Source organism: Sinohyriopsis cumingii, unplaced genomic scaffold (genome assembly GCF_028554795.1).
Source record: "Sinohyriopsis cumingii isolate HCF-2022 unplaced genomic scaffold, ASM2855479v2 utg003669l, whole genome shotgun sequence".
NCBI classification, from domain to species: Eukaryota; Metazoa; Mollusca; class Bivalvia; order Unionida; family Unionidae; genus Sinohyriopsis; species Sinohyriopsis cumingii.
This window is the reverse complement of record NW_028316566.1, coordinates 12,501-25,000: the sequence shown is the minus strand read 5'-3', so window position 1 is coordinate 25,000 and position 12,500 is coordinate 12,501.

Here is a 12,500-nt window from a genome sequence, read left to right as displayed (position 1 = left end):
GGACAGTCCGATTTTCGTGGGGTTTTCACTGCCAGACGCGTCTCTTCAAGGCCAATCTGGCCCTGGGTGGCACGTCCACCTAGCTCTTGCCCCTCCCGAGAAAAGGAACTTTACGCAGCGTTTCACCTAAAAACGGTCGGTTTTTCGAAGCGTACGGACGAACGGACAGGGCTATCGACGTTCGGTTTGCTCTAGCACAGTGGCCTCGTCGAGCCCGATCTGCCGACATATGGCAAGTCGCTCTATTCCTAAGCTTTCAATTTTTCGAAACTTCACACTTGCATGGAAGGAATCGGTTTTCTTCCAATGGCGGGCGAACGGACAGTCCGATTTTCGTGGGGTTTTCACTGCCTGACGCGTCTCTTCAAGACCAATCTGGCCCTGGGTCGCACGTCTACCTAGCTCTTGCCCTTCCGGAGGAAAGGAACTTTAAGCCGCGTTTTACCTAGAAACGGTCGGTTTCTCGAAGCGTACGGACGAACGGACAGGGCTATTGACGTGCGGTTTGCTCTAACAGAGTCGTCTCTTCGAGCCCGATCTGCCGACATGTGGCACGTCGCTATATTCCAAAGATTTCAATTTTTCGAAACTTCACACTTGCATGGTGGAAAACGGTTTTCTCCCGATGGCGGACGAACGGACGCAGCCATTAAGATATATTTGGCACAGGCCGACGCGTCTATTCAAGACAGATCTTTTGGCATCTGACATTTGATAATACCTCCCGCCGTCGGCGCTAGGCCTTGTGTACCCCTGACATTCCGTTGGTGCAAAGCCCTTGGAAGCGAAGTAACTAAAACCAACGTTGGACTTAGTTATTAATTGATGTGTGTGTGTGTGTGTGTCTTTGTGTGTGTGTGTGTGTGTGAATATATATATATATATATATATATATATATATATATATATATATATATATATATATATATATATGTATATATATGTATATATATGTATATATATGTATATATATGTATATATGTATATATATATATATATATATATATATATATATATATATATATATATATATCGCTCGGCAAGGCATGCGTGGATAGTTCTGTCTAGGACGCAGCCGCCACCGCAAACCGCACGAGAATATCTTTCGCCGTTTTAGAGACACGAATTTTCTAGCAAGTGTGCCGATAAATTGCATACCGAGCGAGTTTTGTGTGTCTATCCCCCCCTCCAGTGATTTCTGCCTGTGCCTGAACGGCCATCACGAAGCCATCTTTGAAGCCATCTCGCTCGGCAAGGCATGCGTGGATAGCTCTGTCTAGGACGCAGCCGCCACCGCAAACCGCACGAGAATATCTTTCGCCGTTTTAGAGACACGAATTTTCTAGCAAGTGTGCCGATAAATTGCATACCGAGCGAGTTTTGTGTGTCTATCCCCCCCTCCAGTGATTTCTGCCTGTGCCTGAACGGCCATCACGAAGCCATCTTTGAAGCCATCTCGCTCGGCAAGGCATGCGTGGATAGCTCTCTCTAGGACGCAGCCGCCACCGCAAACCGCACGAGAATATCTTTCGCCGTTTTAGAGACACGAATTTTCTAGCAAGAGTGCCGATAAATTGCTTCCCGAGCGAAGTCGGTTACTTGTTATTTTCCCATTACTTTCGTCTCTCGCTGAAATGGCCACCGCCTCGTCCAGGATGAAGCCATCTTCCAGCGCAAGGCATCGACGGATAGGTCTTTCTCAGACCCATCAGCCGCAGCAAACCGCACGAAAATATCTTCGAGCGTTCGAAAGATATAGGTATTCGAGTGAAGATACCGAACCAACGGAATGCCGTGATGGCAACAACCTTGACCTTCGGCTTTTCATGGTCGCACGGACGAACGGACTGTCCGATTTTCGTGGGGTTTTCACTGCCAGACGCGTCTCTTCAAGGCCAATCTGGCCCTGGGTGGCACGTCCACCTAGCTCTTGCCCCTCCCGAGAAAAGGAACTTTACGCCGCGTTTCACCTAAAAACGGTCGGTTTTTCGAAGCGAACGGACGAACGGACAGGGCTATCGACGTTCGGTTTGCTCTAGCACAGTGGCCTCGTCGAGCCCGATCTGCCGACATATGGCAAGTCGCTCTATTCCTAAGCTTTCAATTTTTCGAAACTTCACACTTGCATGGAAGGAATCGGTTTTCTTCCAATGGCGGGCGAACGGACAGTCCGATTTTCGTGGGGTTTTCACTGCCTGACGCGTCTCTTCAAGACCAATCTGGCCCTGGGTCGCACGTCTACCTAGCTCTTGCCCTTCCGGAGGAAAGGAACTTTAAGCCGCGTTTTACCTAGAAACGGTCGGTTTCTCGAAGCGTACGGACGAACGGACAGGGCTATTGACGTGCGGTTTGCTCTAACAGAGTCGTCTCTTCGAGCCCGATCTGCCGACATGTGGCACGTCGCTATATTCCAAAGATTTCAATTTTTCGAAACTTCACACTTGCATGGTGGAAAACGGTTTTCTCCCGATGGCGGACGAACGGACGCAGCCATTAAGATATATTTGGCAACTTTACACTTGCATGGAAGAAATGGGTTTTGTTGGACTTGGTTATTTATTGATTTGCATACATACATACATACATACATACATACATACATACATACATACATACATACATACATACATACAGAGAGACATAATAGCTCTGTCTAGGACGCAGCAGCCAACGCAAACCGCATGAGAATATCTTTTACCGTTCTACAGATACGATTTTTTCTTTTCTTTTCTTTTCTTTTTTTTTTTTTTTTTTCCTTTGTTTTTTTTTTTTTTTAAATTTATTTGTTCCCGTCACAGCCAAGGGAACGGGCTTGACACAAACCGTGCGGAAAGAAGACACTGTCGAGCGTGTCTCAGAAAAGTTTAGGTAGGTTTTTGGCCACTTTTCGGAACATTGTTGTGCAAATTTTTGCCCCAAACCCAATAACGTAGGTTTTTGGCCACATTTTGCTACTTTTCTTGGCAATTTTGGGGGGGCTCAAAGCCAGATAACATGTAGGTTTTGGACAAATATTTCCCATCATGGAAAATGCCAACTTCATGCAGACAGAACATAATTAAACGCTTCTGTAAAGTGTTTATCAATGCCACATGATCGAATTGCACACAATTTTGAAATTTGTCAAAGAGCGCAATTGGACGAAATCACTTATATTGTTTGTATGAAGTGATTTTAATGTCGAACCAAGGAATTGGACAAACATGCCTACACAATATTGTCTGTACGACAAGGTAACGCTGGAGTCCTAAGGTGAATGAAGCCAAGTGCTTCCAATGCCAGGTAGATTTTGGGCCAATCTTTGCCCAAGTGGGACAATATTTTCCCATCATGAAAAATGCAGTGGAATGGATTACAATTGCCAAATTTATGCATAGAAACGACAATCGAACGCTTCCATAAAGTGTTTTAAATAGTATCGTACAAAATCACCTTGTATTGCGGGTTTTATTATTATTATTATTATTATTATTATTATTATTATTATTATTATTATTATTATGTTCTTTCTTCCCGCCTTCCTTCTTCTTCTTCTTTGTTATTTTTATTTTCTAATTTTTTTTCTTCTTCTTCTTCTTCTTCTTCTTCTTCTTCTTCTTCTTCTTCTTCTTCTTCTTGGTATTCATATCTCTCTTTGTGCGCCAGCGTAAATCACGTACTAACTCCAAGTACGGATCCGTCTTCTCCGCAACAGTCAAACCATTCATTTTCCTCGTCCTGCACACGAACGGACACGGTGATTCAAATGCCCTTTTCGCAGGCAGATGCGACTCGTCCGGGCCGATGTGCCGGTGCTTCCCACTTCAAGATAGCTCTTCCCGTTCCAGAGAAAACTGCACCCAAGCCATTTTTTTCCCACGCTCCCGACCTTGACCTTGAACTACGCATTTTCTCAGCCGTACGGACGAACGGACCAGCAGATTTTCACGGGGTTTGCACGCACAGATGCGTCTTCTCCAGGCCCATCGTCCGACGTATGGCTCGTCAACATCCTGCCAAGTGGCGATGCTGAAAACTCGCTTCAACCCCATGTCGCGCTCCAGCGACATGCACGTGGACGGGTCGCACGGACGAACGGACAAGCCGATTTTCATGCGGTTTGCACCACCAGATGCGGCTCTTCCAGGCCCATCTTACGACGTAGGGCATGGCAACATACCTTTAAGTGGCGATGCTCAAAACTCGCTTCGACCCAATGTCGCCCGCTTCCGACATTGACATCAACGGGCCCGTTTTCTTCCCCGGACGGACGAACGGACGATGGGAATTCCATGTCTTTCACACCGTCCGACGTGTCTTGCCGAGACCGACCTGTCGGTAGGTCGCATGTCAAAATCGGTCCATTACTTTTCGAGCAAACTCGATTTAAGCCAACTTCGCACTCGTATGGTTCGGCGCGGCTGAAAACGTTTTCCAGAGCGCACGGACGAACGGACACGCCTACTCGACCGTGCCTGGCACCGGCAGACGCGTCTCGTCGGGCCCGAGCGGTCGAACCACGACACGGGACAATACCTCTACCCGTCGGCGAGAAAACTTTTTTTAATGGACATTTTCACTTTAACATTGGAGGGGGGTTCCAAAAATCGGTTTTCTTACCATTACGGACGAACGTACAGGTCCAATGGACTTATTTTTTTTTCCAAGACGCCTCTCGTCACGCCAGATCGAATGACGTCTTGCAATTGCCCATTGGTCCACCCGTTTGGCCAGGAAAAAAAATAATCCGATTCTCGCAGCGAGCTGACCATTGCGAATTCCATTGCATTCGTTTTCTTTGACTTACGGACGATCGGACCAGCCGAGATCCATGGGGTTTTCACTGCCAGCTGCGTCTCGTCGAGGCCCATCTGCCGATGGGTCGCACCTTAAGATCGCTCATAGGCTTTCGGAGAAAACCAACTTTAAGCTACCGACTTGGCACCGAAGCGTTTGCTATGCGAAGGCGTACGCACGAACGGACACAGCGACATGCACGGGGATAACACAGGCAGGTGCGACTCATCCAGACCTAGGCGCCGGTGGGTCAAACTTTAACATATCTTTCCACGCTTGGGAGAAAAACACTATTTTCCCACGCTCCCTACCTTGACCTTGACTATTGTGGCATGGGTGAAAAATAGCCCCTAACTCGGCCAAACCTCCACCGATTTTCAACATCTACCACTCTATGTCTTCGTCTCGACCAGGCGCGTCTGCCGAGGTGTAAAACGTGCCAATGTGACGTTCCCTTCCACCACTTCATTCCGGAACCCCAACGGTTTTTCCGCCATTTTGACACCACCTCGCCCGGTGGCGTCCGGGTGGCACCCGTTCTCCGACGTGGCCCCGTGGCCCCGACACGCTGCAGCAAACCGCTTGAAAATATTCCCAGCCGTCCTGGAGATATGGGGGAAACTGTAGCTTTTCGGACTTTGTCGTTTTGTGGCCCCTGCCGGGTGACAAAACAGCCCCTAACTCGGCCAAACCTGCACCGATTTTCAACATCTACCACTCTCTGTCTTCGTCTCGACCAGGCGCGTCTGCCGAGGTGTGAAACGTGCCAATGGGACGTTCCCTTCCACCACTTCATTCTAGGAACCTAACGGTTTTTCCGCCATTTTTGACACCACCTCGCCCGGTGGCGTCCGGGTGGCACCCGTTCCCCGACGTGGCCCCGTGGCCCCGACACGCTGCAGCAAACCGCTTGAAAATATTCCCAGCCGTTCTGGAGATATGGGGGAAACTGTAGCTTTTCGGACTTTGTCGTTTTGTGGCCCCTGCCGGGTGACAAAACAGCCCCTAACTCGGCCAAACCTGCACCGATTTTCAACATCTACCACTCTATGTCTTCGTCTCGACCAGGCGCGTCTGCCGAGGTGTAAAACGTGCCAATGTGACGTTCCCTTCCACCACTTCATTCTAGGAACCCCAACGGTTTTTCCGCCATTTTGACACCACCTCGCCCGGTGGCGTCCGGGTGGCACCCGTTCCCCGACGTGGCCCCGTGGCCCCGACACGCTGCAGCAAACCGCTTGAAAATATTCCCAGCCGTTCTGGAGATATGGGGGAAACTGTAGCTTTTCGGACTTTGTCGTTTTGTGGCCCCTGCCGGGTGACAAAACAGCCCCTAACTCGGCCAAACCTGCACCGATTTTCAACATCTACCACTCTCTGTCTTCGTCTCGACCAGGCGCGTCTGCCGAGGTGTGAAACGTGCCAATGGGACGTTCCCTTCCACCACTTCATTCTAGGAACCTAACGGTTTTTCCGCCATTTTGACACCACCTCGCCCGGTGGCGTCCGGGTGGCACCCGTTCCCCGACGTGGCCCCGTGGCCCCGACACGCTGCAGCAAACCGCTTGAAAATATTCCCAGCCGTTCTGGAGATATGGGGGAAACTGTAGCTTTTCATCGGTTTTTTAATTGTGAGGACGACCTAGCACAAGTTCGAATCCCGCCGTCGACATAGCAGTCTAGAACCTTCATTGTCCAATATTCCAATGCAAACCCCATGGAAAAATGTCAAGCGGTTCCCAAAATATTCAACGTTTAGTGAAACGGCATAAAGACTTTTTGTAAAGTCATATGTTTTGACGCACCCACCGCCCCGACGATTGAGGAGGAGGTGTGCCAGGCAACTTGATATTTTCTGATACAGGCTATCGAGGCCGACTTGCCGACATAAACCCCGTCGAAATATTCCCATTTGTTACGGAGATATTGCCAAAAAAGTCATTTGTTCATCGGTTTTTTCACTGTGAAAACGACCTAGCACGAGTTCGAATCCCGCCGCCGACATAGCAATCTAGACCCTTCATTGGCCAATATTCTAATGCAAACCCCATGGAAAAATATCAAGGGGTTCCCGAGATATTCAACATTTAGTGAAACGGCATAAAGTCGATTTTTTTTGAAAAGTCATATGTTTTGACGCACCCACCGCCCCGACGATTGGGGAGGAGTTGTGCCAGGCAACTTGTTATTTTCTGATACAGGCTATCGAGACCGACTTGCCGGCATAAACCTCGTCGAAATATTCCCATTTGTTACGGAGAAATTGCCAAAAAAGTCATTTGTTCATCGGTTTTTTCACTGTAAAAACTACCTAGCACGAGTTCGAATCCCGCCGCCGACATAGCAATCTAGACCTTTCATTGGCCAATATTCCAATGCAAACCCCATGGAAAAATATCAAGGGGTTCCCGAGATATTCAACATTTAGTGAAACGGCATAAAGTCGATTTTTTGAAAAGTCATATGTTTTGACGCACCCACCGCCCCGACCAACAGGGAAGAGTTCGAATCTCGCAGTTGACATTGCTTTATAGCTCTCGTAATGGCCGATCTGCCAAAGCAAACCCCATCAAAAAATTCCTATCCGTTACCGAGATAATGAATAAAATAAAACCGAGAAGTGAGACTGTGGCGCTAGTCCTTGTGTACCCCTGGCTTTCCCTTGGTGCAAAGCCGTTGGTAGCAAAGGCACGATTTCAAAATTGAAACTTTCCTGACCAACTACCCCCATATAGAATTTGGCACTATATATAGGGAAGAAGTGATTTTGGGGTCCTATACATTGCATTAGAGACGTAGTACGATAGCTGGTTTCTTCCCTGTTGCGACCGATCGCCTGGTCGCATCGGGACGATCGACCCCTCGTTGGATAGGTCGTCCCAGCCAGCATGCAATGCCGATCTAGCCAGGAGTGCTAGGAGTAGAGCGAAAGGTAGAGAGAGAGAGAGGCAGGGGCACCCTCTCTCGCTCTAGTAGCGATATGGCTTGGGTAGTGTCTGTAAGGTTAGGAAGTTGAAACTTTCCTAACTAACTACCCACATATAGTATTTGGCACTATTATATAGGAAAAAATGCGTTTCCTAGGGTCTCGATTGAATGTGAATCGAGACGAGAGAGAGAGAGAGGCCGATAAGGCAGGCAGGCAGGTAGACACACACTCTCTCTCTCTGGTAGCTAGCTAGGTGCGATCGAAGGCTAGCCTACCAAGGACAGGACAAGCGTGAAGGGAGAGAGGCAGGCACGCTCTCTCTCTCTGGTAGCTAGCAAGGTGCGATCGAAGGCTAGCTTACCAAGGACAGGACAAGCGAGAAGGGAGAGAGAGAGAGGCAGGCACACTCTCTCTCTCTCTCTCTGGTAGCTAGCTAGGTCCGATCGAAGGCTAGCTTACTAAGGACAGGACAAGCGAGAAGGGAGAGAGGCAGGCACACTCTCTCTCTCTGGTAGCTAGCAAGGTGCGAGAGAGAGAGTGAGGAAAGGCTTGGGGAATCGAGGGTTTGGCCGTGGTAGAAAGCCCTTGGTAAAAACGGAACGAATTCAAAAAGGTGCACCTTTTGGGCAACTTTTTGACCAACTACCCACACATAGTATTTGGTACTATTATATAGGAAAAAATGCGTTTCCTATGGTCTCGATTGAAAGTGAATCGAGACGAGAGAGAGAGGCCGATAAGGCAGGCAGGCAGGCAGACACACACACTCTCTCTCTCTCTGGTAGCTAGCTAGGTGCGAGCGAAGGCTAGCCTACCAAGGACAGGACAAGCGTGAAGGGAGAGAGAGAGGCAGGCACGCTCTCTCTCTCTCTCTGGTAGCTAGCAAGGTGCGATCGATGGCTAGCTTACCAAGGACAGGACAAGCGAGAAGGGAGAGAGAGAGGCAGGCACACACACACTCTCTCTCTCTCTCTCTCTCTGGTAGCTAGCTAGGTCCGATCGAAGGCTAGCTTACCAAGGACAGGACAAGCGAGAAGGGAGAGAGAGAGGCAGGCACACTCTCTCTCTCTCTCTCTCTCTCTCTCTGGTAGCTAGCTAGGTCCGATCGAAGGCTAGCTTACCAAGGACAGGACAAGCGAGAAGGGAGAGAGGCAGGCACACTCTCTCTCTCTGGTAGCTAGCAAGGTGCGAGAGAGAGAGTGAGGAAAGGCTTGGGGAATCGAGGGTTTGGCCGTGGTAGAAAGCCCTTGGTAAAAACGGAACGAATTCAAAAAGGTGCACCTTTTGGGCAACTTTTTGACCAACTACCCACACATAGTATTTGGTACTATTATATAGGAAAAAATGCGTTTCCTATGGTCTCGATTGAAAGTGAATCGAGACGAGAGAGAGAGGCCGATAAGGCAGGCAGGCAGGCAGACACACACACTCTCTCTCTCTCTGGTAGCTAGCTAGGTGCGAGCGAAGGCTAGCCTACCAAGGACAGGACAAGCGTGAAGGGAGAGAGAGAGAGGCAGGCACGCTCTCTCTCTCTCTCTGGTAGCTAGCACGGTGCGATCGATGGCTAGCTTACCAAGGACAGGACAAGCGAGAAGGGAGAGAGGCAGGCACACTCTCTCTCTGGTAGCTAGCAAGGTGCGATCGAAGGCTAGCGTACGAAGGACAGGACAAGCGAGAAGGGAGAGAGGCAGGCACACTCTCTCTCTCTGGTAGCTAGCTAGGTCCGATCGAAGGCTAGCGTACGAAGGACAGGACAAGCGAGAAGGGAGAGAGGCAGGCACACTCTCTCTCTCTGGTAGCTAGCTAGGTCCGATCGAAGGCTAGCTTACCAAGGACAGGACAAGCGAGAAGGGAGAGAGGCAGGCACACTCTCTCTCTCTGGTAGCTAGCAAGGTGTGATAGAGAGTGAGGAAAGGCTTGGGGAATCGAAGGTTTGGCCGTGGTAGAAAGCCCTTGGTAAAAACGGAACGAATTCAAAAAGGTGCACCTTTTGGGCAACGTTTTGACCAACTACCCACACATAGTATTTGGTACTATTATATAGGAAAAAATGCGTTTCCTATGGTCTCGATTGAAAGTGAATCGAGACGAGAGAGAGAGGCCGATAAGGCAGGCAGGCAGGCAGACACACACTCTCTCTCTCTCTGGTAGCTAGCTAGGTGCGAGCGAAGGCTAGCCTACCAAGGACAGGACAAGCGTGAAGGGAGAGAGAGAGAGGCAGGCACGCTCTCTCTCTCTCTCTGGTAGCTAGCACGGTGCGATCGATGGCTAGCTTACCAAGGACAGGACAAGCGAGAAGGGAGAGAGGCAGGCACACTCTCTCTCTGGTAGCTAGCAAGGTGCGATCGAAGGCTAGCGTACGAAGGACAGGACAAGCGAGAAGGGAGAGAGGCAGGCACACTCTCTCTCTCTGGTAGCTAGCTAGGTCCGATCGAAGGCTAGCGTACGAAGGACAGGACAAGCGAGAAGGGAGAGAGGCAGGCACACTCTCTCTCTCTGGTAGCTAGCTAGGTCCGATCGAAGGCTAGCTTACCAAGGACAGGACAAGCGAGAAGGGAGAGAGGCAGGCACACTCTCTCTCTCTGGTAGCTAGCAAGGTGTGATAGAGAGTGAGGAAAGGCTTGGGGAATCGAGGGTTTGGCCGTGGTAGAAAGCCCTTGGTAAAAACGGAACGAATTCAAAAAGGTGCACCTTTTGGCCAACTTTTTGACCAACTACCCACACATAGTATTTGGTACTATTATATAGGAAAAAATGCGTTTCCTATGGTCTCGATTGAAAGTGAATCGAGACGAGAGAGAGGCCGATAAGGCAGGCAGGCAGGCAGACACACACTCTCTCTCTCTCTCTGGTAGCTAGCTAGGTGCGAGCGAAGGCTAGCCTACCAAGGACAGGACAAGCGTGAAGGGAGAGAGAGAGAGGCAGGCACGCTCTCTCTCTCTCTGGTAGCTAGCACGGTGCGATCGATGGCTAGCTTACCAAGGACAGGACAAGCGAGAAGGGAGAGAGGCAGGCACACTCTCTCTCTGGTAGCTAGCAAGGTGCGATCGAAGGCTAGCGTACGAAGGACAGGACAAGCGAGAAGGGAGAGAGGCAGGCACACACTCTCTCTCTGGTAGCTAGCTAGGTCCGATCGAAGGCTAGCTTACCAAGGACAGGACAAGCGAGAAGGGAGAGAGAGAGGCAGGCACACTCTCTCCTCTGGTAGCTAGCTAGGTCCGATCGAAGGCTAGCTTACCAAGGACAGGACAAGCGAGAAGGGAGAGAGAGAGGCAGGCACACTCTCTCTCTCTGGTAGCTAGCTAGGTCCGATCGAAGGCTAGCTTACCAAGGACAGGACAAGCGAGAAGGGAGAGAGAGAGGCAGGCACACTCTCTCTCTCTGGTAGCTAGCTAGGTCCGATCGAAGGCTAGCTTACCAAGGACAGGACAAGCGAGAAGGGAGAGAGAGAGGCAGGCACACTCACTCTCTCTCTCTCTCTCTCTCTCTCTCTCTCTGGTAGCTAGCTAGGTCCGATCGAAGGCTAGCTTACCAAGGACAGGACAAGCGAGAAGGGAGAGAGAGAGGCAGGCACACTCTCTCTCTCTGGTAGCTAGCAAGGTGTGATAGAGAGTGAGGAAAGGCTTGGGGAATCGAAGGTTTGGCCGTGGTAGAAAGCCCTTGGTAAAAACGGAACGAATTCAAAAAGGTGCACCTTTTGGGCAACTTTTTGACCAACTACCCACACATAGTATTTGGTACTATTATATAGGAAAAAATGCGTTTCCTATGGTCTCGATTGAAAGTGAATCGAGACGAGAGAGAGAGGCCGATAAGGCAGGCAGGCAGGCAGACACACTCTCTCTCTCTGGTAGCTAGCTAGGTGCGAGCGAAGGCTAGCCTACCAAGGACAGGACAAGCGTGAAGGGAGAGAGAGAGAGGCAGGCACGCTCTCTCTCTCTCTCTGGTAGCTAGCACGGTGCGATCGATGGCTAGCTTACCAAGGACAGGACAAGCGAGAAGGGAGAGAGGCAGGCACACTCTCTCTCTGGTAGCTAGCAAGGTGCGATCGAAGGCTAGCTTACCAAGGACAGGACAAGCGAGAAGGGAGAGAGGCAGGCACACTCTCTTTGGTAGCTAGCAAGCCCAGGCAAGGCAAGAACGTGGCTGCTTTTCGTTCGAAAATGGGCTGGGAAGCTCGATGGCACAGGGTACGTCGAAAAATATTCTGACCAACTACCCACATATAGTATTTGGCACTATTATATAGGAAAAAATGCATTTTCAGGTGGCTCGGTTGAAAATGAACAAAAATTTTGGTGTAGCATTCATATAGTAGTGGTATAGCTGCCTTGCGAACCGAGCACACTAGCCTACGATATCGGGAGCTATACCACAGTACTGGGGCGGTACACTGAGCTAGGCTTGTCTAGGCGCTCGCTGGTACAGGGTACCCCTAGGCAGCTGGCTTCGGACGATAGGGAAGGTGCATTCCGTGAAATGCTTTCCTTCCCAGGCAAGGCAAGAACGTGGCTGCTTTTCGTTCGAAAATGGGCTGGGAAGCTCGATGGCACAGGGTACGTCGAAAAATTTTCTGATCAACTACCCACATATAGAATTTGGCACTATTATATAGAAAAAAATGCATTTTGAGGTGGCTCGGTTGAAAATGAACAAAAATTTTGGTGTAGCATTCATATAGTAGTGGTATAGCTGCCTTGCGAACCGAGCACACTAGCCTACGATATCGGGAGCTATACCACAGTACTGGGGCGGTACACTGAGCTAGGCTTGTCTAGGCGCTCGCTGGTACAGG